A 15,858-nucleotide genomic window follows, 5' to 3' on the forward strand; every position below is an offset into this window, starting at 1 on the left:
TGGAGACTTTTGGTTATTTCAAATATAGAAACCATTGTTAAAAAGAATAATCGATTTGAAATCAACAGCCATTGTAGTATATTTAACATGTGATCAATGGAAGTATAACGACTGCATCTCAATATAATTCTCATGCCCTTATTTTGGAGTTTTTGAAGTTGGGAAAGCCTATTTTGGTTTATTAAATGCATTAAAGTTGGACAGTACTCAAAATGAGGTTTAATTATACAATTATATGTTAATATTCTGGAGTTAATAGTCAAATTATTTGCTATCCTAGAAAAAAAATATAATTTTTTTGAATTTTTTTTATAACGTATTCAGCATGACTGTTCAAACTCAAAGTGTTGTCTACAATAACTCCCAGATACTTTATTTCAGACACATATTCCAAGGTAGTGGCGAGGCATTTTTAATTGAGGACAAATACGAAAACGTTTAACAGGCAAGTTTTAAGAAGCCAAACTATCAAACTACAGTATTGTTTTAGGGCGTATGTGTTTTTTGTTCATGGCTATCCACGATAGATTTTGGATTGTTTTTTAATATCTGTTCTAGTTGAGGCATTGTTGTCAGAATAAAAGAAATTGTATACTTTTATTGACAGTTCATTCATATGAACATTATACTTAGTAAAGTATTTGCCTCGTTAAAAAGAGTATTTGTTTTATTCTAGAGTTCTGTTAAATATCGTTGCAACAAACATGAAGTTGACGGTTACCTAAAAAAATACAAACTCAAGTAAATTTTACAAATACACTTTAATTTGATAAAAAATACTCCAAACTGATATGATTGTGGCTACTTCAAATACATATTGAATCAAAATAGTAAAAATATGCATCATACGGGGGTAATTCAAAATTTTTGTCAAAAGAAAAAAAAATTCGAATAGCAGGTCATGACTTCGTATCTGAACATAACTTTTAATTCTAAGCAATTTTTCTCTTCAACATAATTCTATATTTTTTGAAATAAGGGTACTTTACTCTTGAACGAACTTTATATTTTTTGGCTTATCCTCTATGGTGTTTGTCATAAAGCCATTTCAGGTACACTTGGTATAGTTTTGGAATATGCACCAACTTTTGTCAAGAATAAAATTTTCTGAGAAATCGATAATAAAAGTTTCCCATTTGTTGCAGACTTTTAGTGGACCACACTGTATACTTATAAATAATATTACATAACTAAACACACCCATTGCACCAGACAATCAAACATTTATATCCAAACAAGAATAGAAACAAAAATCTGATATAACCTAAATTCAAATATGCACATTTTGTCACGTAAATTTGTCATTATAGTACTCTTGCAAATTATAATAGGGTCTATCAGCTAAAAATGTTTTTACTCATATTCTAAACATTTTGTTGGTCAAATTTGCCTGTCTCATATCTGAGGGCAAGTGATTAAACATCTTGATCCCATTGTAATAAATAGAATTCCTGAATTCTTTAAAAGAATTGGCAATTTCAACGCCGTGGAACGGGTGCTATAAAAATGTCATGAAGCCTCAAATAGGGAGATATTTTTGTAAATGAGGCAAACCGATTCCAAAATGAACAAAGTAATCACTGTTAAAATCTTTTGCTCAACGAATTTGTCTCTGCGCGAATCACGAAGTTTAATCTTACACATATATCTGATAGCCCGTTTCTGCAGTACTAATACAGACAGAAGTGCTGATGAATTGCATACTCCCCAAAACAGTATTCCATAACGTAGGTGGGATTCAACGAGGGCGTAATACACCGTTCTGGCAGTTTTGATTCCCAAATTTATTGAAGTCACTCTTACTGCACAACATCCAGAACAAATTTTACTTTTGAGTTGTTTGATATGTTCAATAAATTTGATCTTATTGTCAATGTGAATACCTACAAATTTAGATTGGTTCTCGTTCTTGATCACTAATTGTCATCAAGAGCACATCTGAGAGATAAAATGTTTGTTTTAGTTATATTGAAGGATAGCAAATTAGCATCACACCACTCCTTGATTTTTTTCATATCAGTATATGTTGCATTGTGTAAATCATTTGAGTTTTTGTTGTTCCACAACATCGTCGTGTCATCAGCGAAAAGAGAGAAATTTCCAGAAATGCTCAAATTTGCAACGTCATTGACATATAATAAGAATAAGATGGGTCCTAAAATTGATCCCTGTGGAACACCACACATTTCCTTTTTTTTTTCTGAAAGTCCTGTTGTTCTTACCATTTGATTCCTTCCTGAAAGGTAAGATGTGTGAATGATGCAAAGAAGTAACTTTCAGATACAAACTAGAAAAAAGCGTCCTCTCGAAACTTTCCCAAAAATTAATCTCCTGAAAATGTATTTCTTTCAATTGAAACAAAATTGAAAATATATTTGAAACTTTAATCTCTACTGGTGGAATAAAAATAGGCGATCTTCAACTCGAAGCTTCTTCTAACACTTTACCTAGTTTATATTATAAAGAAGCAATAACTTCAATGGTTCTGATTCAAAAATAATTCACCAATAATATTATGAATGTAGCTGAGAATCGGTGCAGCAGCAGTATCCTATGTTTTTCCTATGAGAATTTATTTAGTGGAAAGTTCTGCTACATGCTTTAAATTGGAATTAATATGCACATACAATATAGAATAGAATAGAATATTTTTATTTCATCACATTAACTACAAAATGTACAATAGTGACAAATCAAACTGACAAACAAGAATAACAACAATTGAACAATAGTTGTGGTTATACACACTGATTACATCTAAAATAGTTATTTTTGGAAATAAAAACATTTAACATATTAAAAGATTAATGTCTCACAATTCAAATATTCGTCGATGGAATAGAAACAGTGCCTTAATAGTAAGTGCTTAACTGTAGCCTTGAAATGGTTATAACTCAGACCGGTAATGTCTGTTGGTATTTTATTGTATAAATTACTAGTACTATGTTGCTGTATCGCTGCTGTTCCTATGTTTTGACAGAATCAGAATCAACGAACTTAGGCGTGCGCAGCGTTATAGAACAGTGCTTTAAAAAAATTGTTCTACATCGCCATCTAATGGCGAGTTACAGAAAAATTGATGGCCTAAAAACCCCTATGAAAAATTACTTATACATGTCAAGTTTCATCACAATCGGTTGAGCGATGTAGAAGTTTATCACTTACCAACCAACCAAAACCAACCAACCAACAAACAAACATCCATTTTTATATATTAGATAAATGTAAGTTGAGTGAATTTCGAGCTGATAGATCCAGTCTAAAAAATTGAGGCCTCAGGTGTGCACCTCTTTGAGTAGGGTAATTATGAAAGTCAGCATTTGTAAGGTACTTAGTATTATTTTTGTGAATCTCTAAAATGTTATAGAGTATGAAAATACATGGCAAGAGTAGAATTTTGAATTTTTGAAATAAAGGACGACAGTGATCTCTGTAAGGAACATTGGCTATGATCCGGATTTCTTTTTTTGCATATGAAAGGCTTCAATTGCATGTGAATACTAACCCCATAAAAGTATGCCATGTGTTAGATGGCTGTTAAAAAAGAGAAATGTATATCTGTAATACCATACTTTGACTAAGGGACATTTTCAGCTGTCTTAGAAGGAACAGTTGTGTAGAAAGTTTTTTGTACAGACCAGCAACATGTGCTTACCAATTTAACATGTCATCAGTTTTAAACCCCAATAAATCTACATGTTGCTCCTTCGTTAGTTGTCTATTTAATGATGTTATATTTTTTTGTGTCTTATTCTTGTTTAGTAAACCAAGTTTCAGCATCATTATGTGTTCTAGAATATAGGTTCATTATATCGTTAACATTTGAGTCTGCTTCTACGGTTGATACATCATCTGCATAGCAAAAAGATAAGCTTTAGGAGTAAGAAATTAAAAATATCATTAGTATATACCGCAAAAAGAGTTGGTCCCAGTATGGACCCTTGTGATACACCGTGCAAAATGGATCTACATGTGCTAGAATTTCCAGATGTATAAACAATTTGTTTTCTCCCACATAAGAAGGTTTTCATTAGCTTTAAAGCTCTGCCACGTATTCCGTAATATTCCAATTTACCTAATAGGAGCTAATAGGAGTAGAGCCTAAATCCAAATTGATTTAGCTCCTGCCATACAAGTTGTTTTTGTAAATTTTGGGCGTGAAGAGTGTGGCCGCGAAGTTTATTCCAAAGTTGATGAATTTTGACCAAAATTGCTGAAATTTTACCAAAAAAACCGTCTCATGAGAATTGCTCAGGAACTGTTGGAAGTCAACGGCGATCCAGATTTGCTTGAAATGGTCATAACTGGTGACGAATCATGGGTAAATGGTTATGAAATCGAAATCAAAGTACAATCATCGGAAAAGAAGAATCCAGGAGAGATAAGACAAAAACAAACAAGCCAAGTTCGATCAAATGTCAAGGTTTTGCTTACTGTTTTCGTTGATTACTGGGGCGTAGTGCATCAGGAGTTCTCGCTACATAGTCGTATAGTCAATAAGGATAGTTATCTTGAAGTTATGTGCCCCTTGCGGGAAGAACAGCATTTCTGTTCTGGTGAGAAAAATTATTTTCATTAGATTAACTTCCATATGAATATTGCATTACAGGAAAATAACTTTTTCGTACTCAGTTATTACTAAAAACATTGTTATAGCATTGAAACAGATATCATGCACAGGATTGCTACACAACATAATATTCAGAAGGTCATTGATATAACCTTTCATTTATATTGAAATCTATCATCATCAAACGTGTATTTCTCGAAGTTTCGGGTCACTTTTGCCTTCAGTTCCTCAAACATGCGAATATTGAAAACAAACGCATTCCTTGCTCTCTTCCTCTCTAGGGAAGTTCACACATTTTTCGTATAAAGATAGTGTAGGTTTTTGATATAACTCGAAATTTTCCGATTAAGTGTTCCAGAAAAACATTTCTATTAAAATATAATGAATACATAATACATTACAATGTAGCATGCATAATTAATTTTTGGTGGGATTTGAATATTGATTATTTGATGAACTGTACTTCGTGAAATTCCATGAGGGTTAATACAACAATATTGAATATTTCGTCAACAGAAAAAGCACATTTGTTCATTCTTTTGACTGATGAGAAAGCCGAAGTATCCATCTTGATTCACACACTAAGTATAATTTATAGTATATACGAAGTCAATTCGACTGGCATAAAAATTAAATAGTTACCGAACGTCGGCAGATTCTTTGTTTGGCATGGGCGGCGTGGTGTACTTTTTACCAAATATAATTTTATTTTTCATAAACCTACACGGATTTTTTTCATTAGTAGTTAAGAGTAACGTCTTTTATTTATTTGTTCGGATTGACTTCCTTTAGGCTAAACTAATAATACTGATGAAGAGGCTACAGGTGAAGCACTATTAGATCAGATCGAATCATGACGTCATCCTATTTTTGAAGGTTATCGCGGCGCCCCGAACGTAAAGACTAGGTACACTAGATATTTAATTAATAAAAGTAGGTAGGTGGCTGTCTGAACGGATTGCATTTTGCAATTAGCGATATTATCATATTATCAGAGAACTCTCAGTTATCTATGTTGTAAAACGTTGTACCTTGAGACTCACCCGTGGCCCACGGCGCACCAGGGCGCCGCGGCGCACACTTTGAGAAACACTGGCGTATACGTACAATTATAGAAAATCTTTCGAGGCTTGTTATATCAAATCATACAACAACATTGAATGTTTGAAACGAACAGTACATTTTTCCCTCTTTAACCGACTCAGTTATGTACAACTGTGGAACTGCTACTCGAAAATTATTTATTACTACGCTGCTTAAGGAAATAGACTATATGCACAGCGGGATCCCCATATTTTATTAATTTTCAGTAGCAGTGCAGCACATAAGATAATTAGTAGATGATGTCGGCCTTTACAATTAATCTGGTTTGAAAAAATTATGTAAATTTTGAAAACTCGACAATTGAAGTATTTTTTGAATAATTCACGAGATTCTGTAGAACAAAATAGTAGATAATCATACCGCCATCAATTGATACAGTGAATTGCATCTTTTGAACGGAACAAAAAAATCAAGGTCAGACAAAATTTACGTAGAAATTTTGGCTTTTTGTAAAGAAAAAAATTTCGCATCACTCTTTACCGAGAGGATGGTTCCAATTTTTTTTTTCAAATGGAAATTGTAATACCTCTTTTGATTGGTATTTGAATTTCCATTCCAACATTTTTTATTTCGGAAATGGGGGCATCCCTTGCCAAGTGATTAGCGGTTTTATATTTGTTTTGAAAAGCTGCAAACAAAACAAAAATAATATCAGAATTGGAAAAAAATGTATTGAAACTGGCTCCAGTTTTTTACAATTCATCTCCTACTTTCTGGAATGTTCCTAGGATAATTTCGTTGCAAGCACCTTTTTTTCTATCCATCTGAAGTCGAAAGTTTACGCTACTTAACCTAGATATCTAGAAGAGAATTGTTTGAGAATTCACTGGGCAGGAGATTGTAGAATTTAGTTTAGCATAGTTTTAATTTGAGTTTTTTGATACGTTGCGATTTGAATACAGGTGCCTTGAGGTATTAAAGGACGTTTGGACCAACGTCCGAGTTAAGTAAAGCTCAATTCAGAATGAAAGCACAATTCTTCATATCAGTTTTAGAAGGCAGAACGTCACCATTAATATGAATTTGAGAAACATTGTTAGTAAAATCTCGGTCCAAATATCGTTACTGCTGACTTTTCGGAGTTTGACTTTAATTAATGTGCTAATGAAATATCAAAGATGGTCTGTAGATCACGATTGATGAGATTTTGAGCAGAATCAAGGTCAAGAAACTGACAAGAGGAGTAAAGTTGAGTATCATCTGCGTAATGATGAATGTTACATTTTTCTACCGACTGGTGGAAGTCACAAATATACAAACTGAATAGTGAAGGTCCAAGGATGGATCCTTAAGGGACCCATTTGATTACGGGTAGGGTCCCTGAGCTGATACCATCCATTACAACTCTTTGAGGTGATAATTTTAAACCCGAAGCAACGCATCTACACGAAAAAACTGAAGAAGCTGAGTTTATCGCACAATATGTCAAAGTCAAGAGTGTCGAATGCTTAACTGTAATCCGGAAGGACAGCCTTGGAGAGGTCATCGGTGATGGAAAGCAAAGCTGTGTTTGTGCTGTGTCGAGGTCTGAAACCGGAGTGTACGTATTCATTTATGAAGTTGCAAATTTGCTCCTTTCATGATCATCTCAACTACTTTCGAGAGACAATGTATGATGGTGATAGACCTCAGGTCAGTGGGATCTCGTGGGAAGTTATTCAGCCACACCGTTCTTTCAGCAACTTGGAAAAACACTCTTAGTTATAATGGCATTGAGATACGTTAAAGGATCCACGGATTGAAATCTCTGAATGATCGTAGATCTGGCTATTCTTTATGCATTTTTATCTCGAAACTACAGTCAACAAGATGATGATCAGAAAACGAAGAACAGTCTACCGAAACTGATTTCAAGTTATGGGAACATCAAGAAGAGAACTTGTAGTTGCACTCTACCAAATAGTTTCATCTTGTTTTCGGTCATTTCTCCTCCACGTACTCGTATTGTGGGTAAAGCATAGAAATGGTTTGCAAATTTTCTAAATAATAGAAAACAATAGTTGCTTCTGAATAACATAGAATCCGACGAAATAGAAAATAAATTTGGGGTGCCACAAGGTAGTATTCTCAGCCTTTTACTCTTCCATATTCATATAGATGATATAGTAGGAGAAGCTGGAATGTGTGAAATCCACTTATTTGCAGACGACACCCTCATCTATTTTTCTTCCACAGACCATGGAATTTTGACGGAAACGATTAACTCTACAATAAATTGTATTCATAAATGGTGTTGCAGTAATTCACTTGAAATAAATGAAAATAAAACAAAATGTATGCTCATTGCAAGAGAAAACCAGATTAAACCACTGCCAAGCCAGAATTTGGAAATCAAACTATGCGGGAACCCAATTGAACAAGTGAAAAAATCAAATACTTGGGCATTATAGTTGACTATGGACTAACGTTTAAAGAACATGCAAACTATATATTAAAAACTATTTCTTTTAAAGTAAACTTTTTATTCAGATGTTTAAGATACCTTAATGCATGGACAAAGAACGGTGATATACAATAGTATTATACTTCCCCATTTGAACTATTGCTCCACTATTTTATACCTACTGAACCAAAACCAAATTAACAGGTTCCAAAAACTACAAAACCGATCGATGCATATCATTTTGTCATGTAGCAGACGCACTCCCTTAAAAACCATGTTGGACAGTTTAAGATGGTTAGCAATTGAAGATTATCTGTTATACCAGACACTTATTTTCATTTTCAAAATCAAAACAGGACGGGCACCTAAGTACTTAATTGATAAAATAATGATGGAAAAACGTAATGACTTGACGTTTATTTTATAAACACACAGTATCTATATTTGTTGTGAGACATAAACTTCTAGTTTAAAAACCTTTTTATATATATTTAACTTTTTCTATATGACGACATTAATTTTATTTCTTATATTTTTTATGTATTCGTAAGATTTTATGCTAATATATTTGAAACGAGATGTAAATTAGTAATTGACAATTTTGTATGTATGTGTTTATATGTATGTATATATATATTTTACTGCTTTATGACAATCTACAAGTGACAACAAATCAATTTTATTTTTAGATTTTATTGATTTCATTTAAAATTGTTACTCACTGAACTGTATTATCAGTCTTTGACTAAATAAAGGATTTATATATATAAATAACGGCGGGTTCGATCCATCGCGGGAAATCTGTTCCCTCCAAAAAATCAAACCGCCACCAGGCAGCGCGGACCTGCGCAGTGGCCCTTCTGCGGGCTGGAAGTCGCCCCGCGAGGCGCAGACGCCGCCCTGACCTGGCAACTGGACCGCTCCCATTCTGGCGGCGCGCGTTAGGTCGGCTGCATGTACGGCAAGAGCTGGTGGCGGCCGCTAAGCGATGTTTCGTATAGGGGCGGGGCGGACGGAAGACCGTCGACTGTCCTGACGCCAACTTGGATCGTGTACAGTGATGTGTGCACCTTTTTTAGTGACTAGACCAAAAGAGTTCCATGCCACTCGCCGATTGTTGTGTCCAGGGGATAAGATGGCTGCCGCTCCTCGGATGGTTTTCGCTCCGTCTCTTCTCCAAGGGTACGTTATTTGCTGATTAGCACGCCCTCGCCACCCGGGGGAGGCTTTGCGCTGCTTTCCCCGCTCACGATCAGGCTGCCCGATGCAGATGACACTCTTGAAATGCTCGCCACTTTCACACCAACACTATCAAAACAAGTTTCAATATTTGCTTGCGTACACGCTCTTTATCATTTTCCATCCCATATTTTACCGCATTATAGGTAGACAAACATTTTATTAAAACCGTTTCTAGAGGGTGTATTGGAAAGGTGAATAAGGGGCGTGGTATAGGTCCTTTTAGATAGGAGTCCTTACTGACCGAGTTTAAGTTCAAGCAAGAAAAAGCGAAGTTTCAATATCATTGTAAGCAAAATGCCAGTTTCTTCAAATATCCACTTGGATCAACATTGGTATTTTTCTGAAACAAAAACAGACTGAACCCATTTTTGAATAAATTCCTACAATTTTATCGAACTTGTTATAATGGAGCTTTTACTATGCTTTTTCACCAACTTTAGAATCTTTTGGTGCAGTTTTCTGAATGAATAATGTTTTGTTTATACCATTTTTTGACCGTTTTTGTTTGTTTGTTATCCAAACTTATACCGGTCTGCTGAACGGGATTGTAATTCAATATTTCGAAAAAAATCATACCAAGTACTTTCTCAAGAACCCATTTCAGAAGAAAATGTTACAGGTTTATTGAAATCGTTTGAATTGGTCTTTTTTTGCTTTTTCACCAACTACAGTGAATTTTGGTACCGTTTTTGAAATAATTAACGAATGCTTTGTTCGAAACATTTTTCGAAAATTATTTTTTGTTTGTGATCAAAACTTAGCCACTTTGCTGGATAAAGTTGTAATTCAAGATTCCGAAAAAAGTCATACCAAATCTTGCCTTATGAACCCATTTTCGAAGAAATAATTACAATTTTAATAATATCGTTTTAGTTGGGCTTTTATTTTGATTTTTTACCATCTCCAGAGAATTTTGGTACCGTTTTACGAGTGACTAACATATGCTTTGTTTGTAACAGTTTTTGTTTGTTTGTAATGCAAAACTTATGCCATTTTGCTGGACAAAGTTGTAATTCAAGATTCCGAAAAAAATTCATAACAAATTTTGCCTTATGAGCCCATTTTCGAAGAACTTCTTACAATTTCTAGTTTTTTTATAATCCAAACTTATGCCACTTTGCTGAATGAAGTTGTAATTCGAAATTCCAAAAAAAATATACTGAACCCTGTCTTATAACCAATTTTCAAAGAAATTGTTACAATTTTATTAAAATCGTTTTAGTAGGGTTTTTATTATCGTTTTTTACGAGGGTTACCTTTTATATTTCGGGATTAGAAAACAAATATTAATAATCGAAAATCACTTTATTGTTTTTCAAAATATTCCCCATAAAGATCTATACACTTTTGCATGCGTTTGAACCAATTGTCGAAGCACTTTTGCCACTCTGATTGAGGTATCTCCAAAACATGAATTCTGAATGCAGCAACCGCTTCTTCAGGTGTCGAAAAACGTTGAACTCTCAGTTTGTTTTTTACGGGAATGAAAAAAAGTCATTCGGTGCCAAGTCAGGACTATACGGCGGATGACTCATGACAATGTTTTGGGTGCTTAAAAATGCAGTTGTTTAAGCCGATGTGTGAGAGCTCGCATTGTCGTGGTGAAGACTGATCCGTCTTCGGTGGTTGGTTTTCCTGATTTCTTGGAAGACACCTGGCAAACAAATGGTTGTGTGCCACTCAGAATTGACTGTTGTGCATTTGCTTGGAAGTGCTTCGTGCGCCAACAACTTTTGTTGGACGTGGCTCATCTTGAAACACCAATACAGTCGACTGCTGTTTATTTTCGGGCTCATACGCGTAAATCCACGATTCATCACCTGTCACGATGTCATAGACTGGTTTCGAAGCACCGCGATCGAATTTTTTGAGCATTTCCTTCGACCAATCGACACGAACCTTTTTTTTGAGCGATTGACAAATTGTGTGGAATCCAACGCGAACAAATTTTTTGACAGTCAAATGTTTATGCAATACTGAATGTATGCTGGTCCCACTAATGTATAAGGTTGTCTCATCTCACGATAGGTCACATGACGATCTATCAATATCATTTCGAGCACAGCATCAATGGTTTTCGGAACAACAACTGATTTTGGACGATCTTCATGAAATTCGTCTTGGAGTGAATTACGACCACGATTGAATTCATCGATAAACACTGGTCCTTGAAGAAGCTTCATCGCCAAAAATTGAATTAAGTTCATCCATGCACTGTTGCTGAGTTAATCCACGTCTAAAGTTGTAAAAAATGATCGCACGAAAATGTTCGCGATTTGATTCCATTTTTGGGCCGAGATGAATCTTTTAAGTTACTGTAAACAAGCCAAATAGCGCGCGTATGTCAAAACTTTCTGAGCTCAAAAATGTCCAACTTTACGATAGAGCTGTAAGTTGCCAGATTGCAACACTAGGGTTGCCAAATCCCGAAATATAAAAGGCAACCCTCTTACTAACCCCAGAAACTTTTGGTACCGTTTTTTAAATGAATAACAAATGCTTTGTTCCTAACATTTTGTAACAGTTCTTGATTGTTTGTAATTCATACTTATGCCACTATGCTGTGATTAAAGATTCCGAAAATAATCATACCGAATCCTTTCTTGTGGACCCATTTTTGCAAAAATTGTTAATTTTTTGAAATTGCTTCATTTGGGCTTTTATTCTGCCTTTTCACCAGCTACAGAAACTTTTGGTCTTGTTTTTTATACGACATTTGTTCAAAACATTTTCTGGTACTACTTGTAATCCAAAAAAAATCATACCATGTCCTTTTTTAAGAACCCATTTTAGAAGAAAATGTTATAAGTTTATTGAAATTGTTTCAGTTGGTCTTTCATTTTACTTTTTCATCAATTGCTGCTGATGCAGCAGCATCGACATTTTTTTATGATGCACTGTTTGGAGCCTTTGGAACCTGGAGCTTTTTTCCAACACCACATCGTTATTTTTAACACCTCGACACGTGTTTCGAACACCAAGTGATCATCTTCAAAAAGGAAGATTAAAACTAGATACTAATATTAAATATAATAAACTATATTTATGATATATAGGTATCCCATACAGGTAAACCATCCAGGCGTACCAGCCAAACAGGTATACTAACCTAAATCAATTTTACAATTTTGCCTTATCTATTATTTTACAATATATGTTTATATATAACAATTTTAAGCTATATAAAAATTAATTTCACAATATTGCCTATCCAAATTTATTTTCGCAATGTGTCCTTATGTAGTAATCAGTAAACCCTATAACATTATTTTATTTTAACAAGCTATATAGTATGTTCTTTGGTATCATCGTTATTCATTTTATTGTGTTTACTTATTTCTACACTCTCATAGGTATCTAGTTGCTTGTTGTTGTTAACTTGTCTAATCTTAATGAACTGAAGTCTATGGAATGGTTTTGTTGCAAAATATGATTTGCGACTGCTGATTTTTCAGGTCTTCCATATTTTAAGTGTGCTATGTGTTCCTTATATCTTACTTCAATAGATCTTTTTGTCTGTTTATAATATTTTGCATCGCAGTCCTTACATTCAATTTCGTGAATTCCAGGCTTTTCCGAATTCTCGACTTTGTCTTTTGGACTTCTCAAAAGACTCTGTAGTGTATGACTTGTTTTAACCACCTTCATACCTAGTTCCTTGAAAATCTTTCCAACGTTCCTCGTATATTGGTGGTATGGAACTGAGATATATTTATCTTGGTTTTTGACCTTTCTGAAAGTTGAGATTTCGTTCATTCTTAACCTAAACTTCTTCTTCCTTTTTATGTCATATACAATATCCCTCGAGAAACCGTTAGTAGCTGCTATTTCCTGTATTGTACGTCTTTCTTTTGTTAACCTATCATGTTTTAGAGGGAAAGTCAAAAGACGATGCACTGTATGGGTGGTACGCCTGGATGGTTTACCTGTATGGGATACCTATATAGCATAAATAGGGTTAGCTCGCATTAGTTTCTAGTTTTAATCTTCCTCTTTGAACTTGTGATGTACTGTTTGGAACATTTGGTGTAGTAATGAATATTACTGGAGTTTTTTCCCAACACCAAATCGTTATTTTTACAACTCGACACGTGTTTCGAACACCAAGTGATCATCTTCAAGAGGAAGGTAAAACAGTTTTATCTTCCTCTTGAAGATGATCACTTGGTGATCGAAACACGTGTCGAGGTGTAAAAATAACGATTTGGTGTTGGGAAAAAACTCCAGTAATATTCCTCTTTGAAGATGATCACGTGATGATCGAAACACGTGTCGAGGTGTTAAAAATAACGGTTTGGTGTTGGGAAAAACCTCCAGTAATATTCATCGACATTTTGTCGATTTTCTCACAATAGGAATTTGCTGTGATGATTTGTCCCGGTTGCAGAAATATATAGTAAATAAACACCAGCACCTTGTTACCTTGGTCTTTTTTTGGTGAGTTTTCGCCTTTGAGATGTGCCTCGAAGCGTGACAATTTTTGTCGTTAGTTCAAACCATGGGGCCCCTATTTTTCGAGCTTTTTGACCGTTCCAATACGTTTGAAACCATCGAAAACCGCATGGGAGCTGATGCCCAGTTCTTCTCCCATAACATGTACCGTTTGTGATGGATCAGTCTCCACCAGGGTCCTCAAAGCCTTGTCCTTATCGACCATGGGGCTCATCTTCGAGGCTAAAATCTCCGGAACGAAATTTTGCAAACCGACGTCAAACATTGACACTATCAAATATCTGGTTAATTTTTCGGGCCGTTTAGGCAGCGCTTTGGTTCAATTCGAGTTCGTAGAGAGATAATGGCCGAAAGTTGCTTAGTAAAAAGCTGAAAGGTGGCTACAAAAACACATGACATTATAACCGACAAAAATTTTGAAATTACCTAACACAATGCACAATGTAACACTGTAATTATTCCACCTCACTTGAAAGTTTGTTTGGAAAAATTATTTCGAAAACTTAATAATCACGACAATGTCACTGTCTCAAATTGAAGCCCAAAATCACTTATGAAGGGTCCTCCCAGACATCACTTCCTTCTCTCTTCGGGACTCAATTCACCGATGATACTAAACATTCAATTTCCTCCGAAGTATCCATAGCAGTCTGCCTGTAAATAACCTGCTCCTATTGATAGCCTCGCTTGAAGAGAATCGATATAAAATTTTAATTGGTTTCCAGTTTAATTGTAATTGGAGGATCTATCTTGAAGTTCCAACCATCCAACTTTAATCTCGGTATTTTTGTGGTGACTGACAAAAGGGTTGATCCGATTTTAATTTGCCTGTCGGTATGTTACGGAAATGGATTTTTTTCCTTTTTGCTTTTTCTTGATAGGCCCCCATTCGTGTTTTATTGTCGTTGAGTCAGTAGGTCAGAAGAGCCCGGGAAATTAATTCCACTGGAATGATTGTGGTTGTTTACGAATTGATTCAATACTGAGATTATTTTTGGAAACATTTTTTGTAGGTAATTCAATTGAGGTATGTTATTAGCGATGTCAAATTTGATTTAGTTCATGCAGAGACTTGTTTTTTGGATTGATTACAGAACCATATTTCGCATTAAACATAAAAACAAAAAAGAATTGACTACTTATCACCATAAATATGCTACACGTCGAAATAATAGTATCGTCATACCATTAATGCTCAAATCAGTTGGGCAGAAATCCTTCCGGTATTTAGGACCAAAACTCTACAGTTTTCTTATGTTTGTAAGTTCGTTTGGTTTTTATACAAACAGCTTCACAAATTCAACAACATCCAACTCAACAATTACCGACTCAACATCCAACGACACCTTTTACAACTAACGTTATACCTTACATTCCAAGACTATCTGAAAAAATAAGACGAATTGGAAATAGATATGATGTTAGAACTACTTTCAGAACAAAAAATACACTGAGATCTATACTCACACATACAAAACCCAACGACACTGAAGAAAAAACAAAAAATTGTATTTATAAAATACCTTGTTCTTGTGGTAAAAGTTACATTGGTGAAACCTCAAGACCATTGAAAGTGCGTGAGAATGAACATCGAGATTATATAAAAAATAGACAATTGACAGGATCAAAATTATCAGAACACATTTTAAAATCAGACGGTGAACATCGGGTGGAATGGAATAGGACAAGAAAGATTACCAATGAGCCTCATTCTAAGAGACGTAAGCTAAAAAAATCAGCGTATATTCTCATGTCTGGAGAGAATTGTATCTCGAATAGCTCCTTAGAAATAGACCGTACTTGGCTACCCATCTTGAAGAAAACTTTGGATAGTGGTGAAATGGCAACAAACTGATATCGGAGAGTACCTTGTATTACATCGAATATTTCAGTTGTCAATCAACAACATTAACATAATTTCATATTTCAAAACTTCTTTGACATCTGTCGAAGAAGTAAAGAAATAAGCTCTCTAAAAAAGGAATAACTGCGTATATATTCGAATTTTTATCCATTTCTGAAGACGGAGGCAGATTTTGGCCTCCGAAACGTAAAAGATAAGTATAATTTCTTAATAATTTTTTTGATAGGCATAATTGTGAAATAC

General features: G+C 34.7%; 1 protein-coding gene across 5 annotated transcripts in view; it reads left to right on the forward strand.

Moving 5' to 3' along the window:
- The first annotated feature begins 3,147 nt into the window (after positions 1 to 3,147).
- Positions 3,148 to 15,858, forward strand: part of LOC111503217 (cubilin) — a 278,475-nt gene continuing 265,764 nt past the window's right edge. The window contains exon 1 of one of the 5 annotated variants that reach the window (XM_074182953.1): positions 3,148 to 3,300. The gene's annotated coding sequence lies outside the window, so the exon portion shown is untranslated. Of the gene's footprint in view, positions 3,301 to 3,817; positions 4,557 to 6,670; positions 9,240 to 15,858 lie in introns of those variants that run through there. The other 4 variants (XR_012467349.1, XM_074182951.1, XM_074182956.1 and 1 more) reach the window with 4 other exon arrangements.

This window comes from Leptinotarsa decemlineata, unplaced genomic scaffold (assembly GCF_025532065.1).
Source record: "Leptinotarsa decemlineata unplaced genomic scaffold, Ldec_3_MD MMD2_tig00026330_RagTag_RagTag, whole genome shotgun sequence".
Classification (NCBI taxonomy): Eukaryota; Metazoa; Arthropoda; class Insecta; order Coleoptera; family Chrysomelidae; genus Leptinotarsa; species Leptinotarsa decemlineata.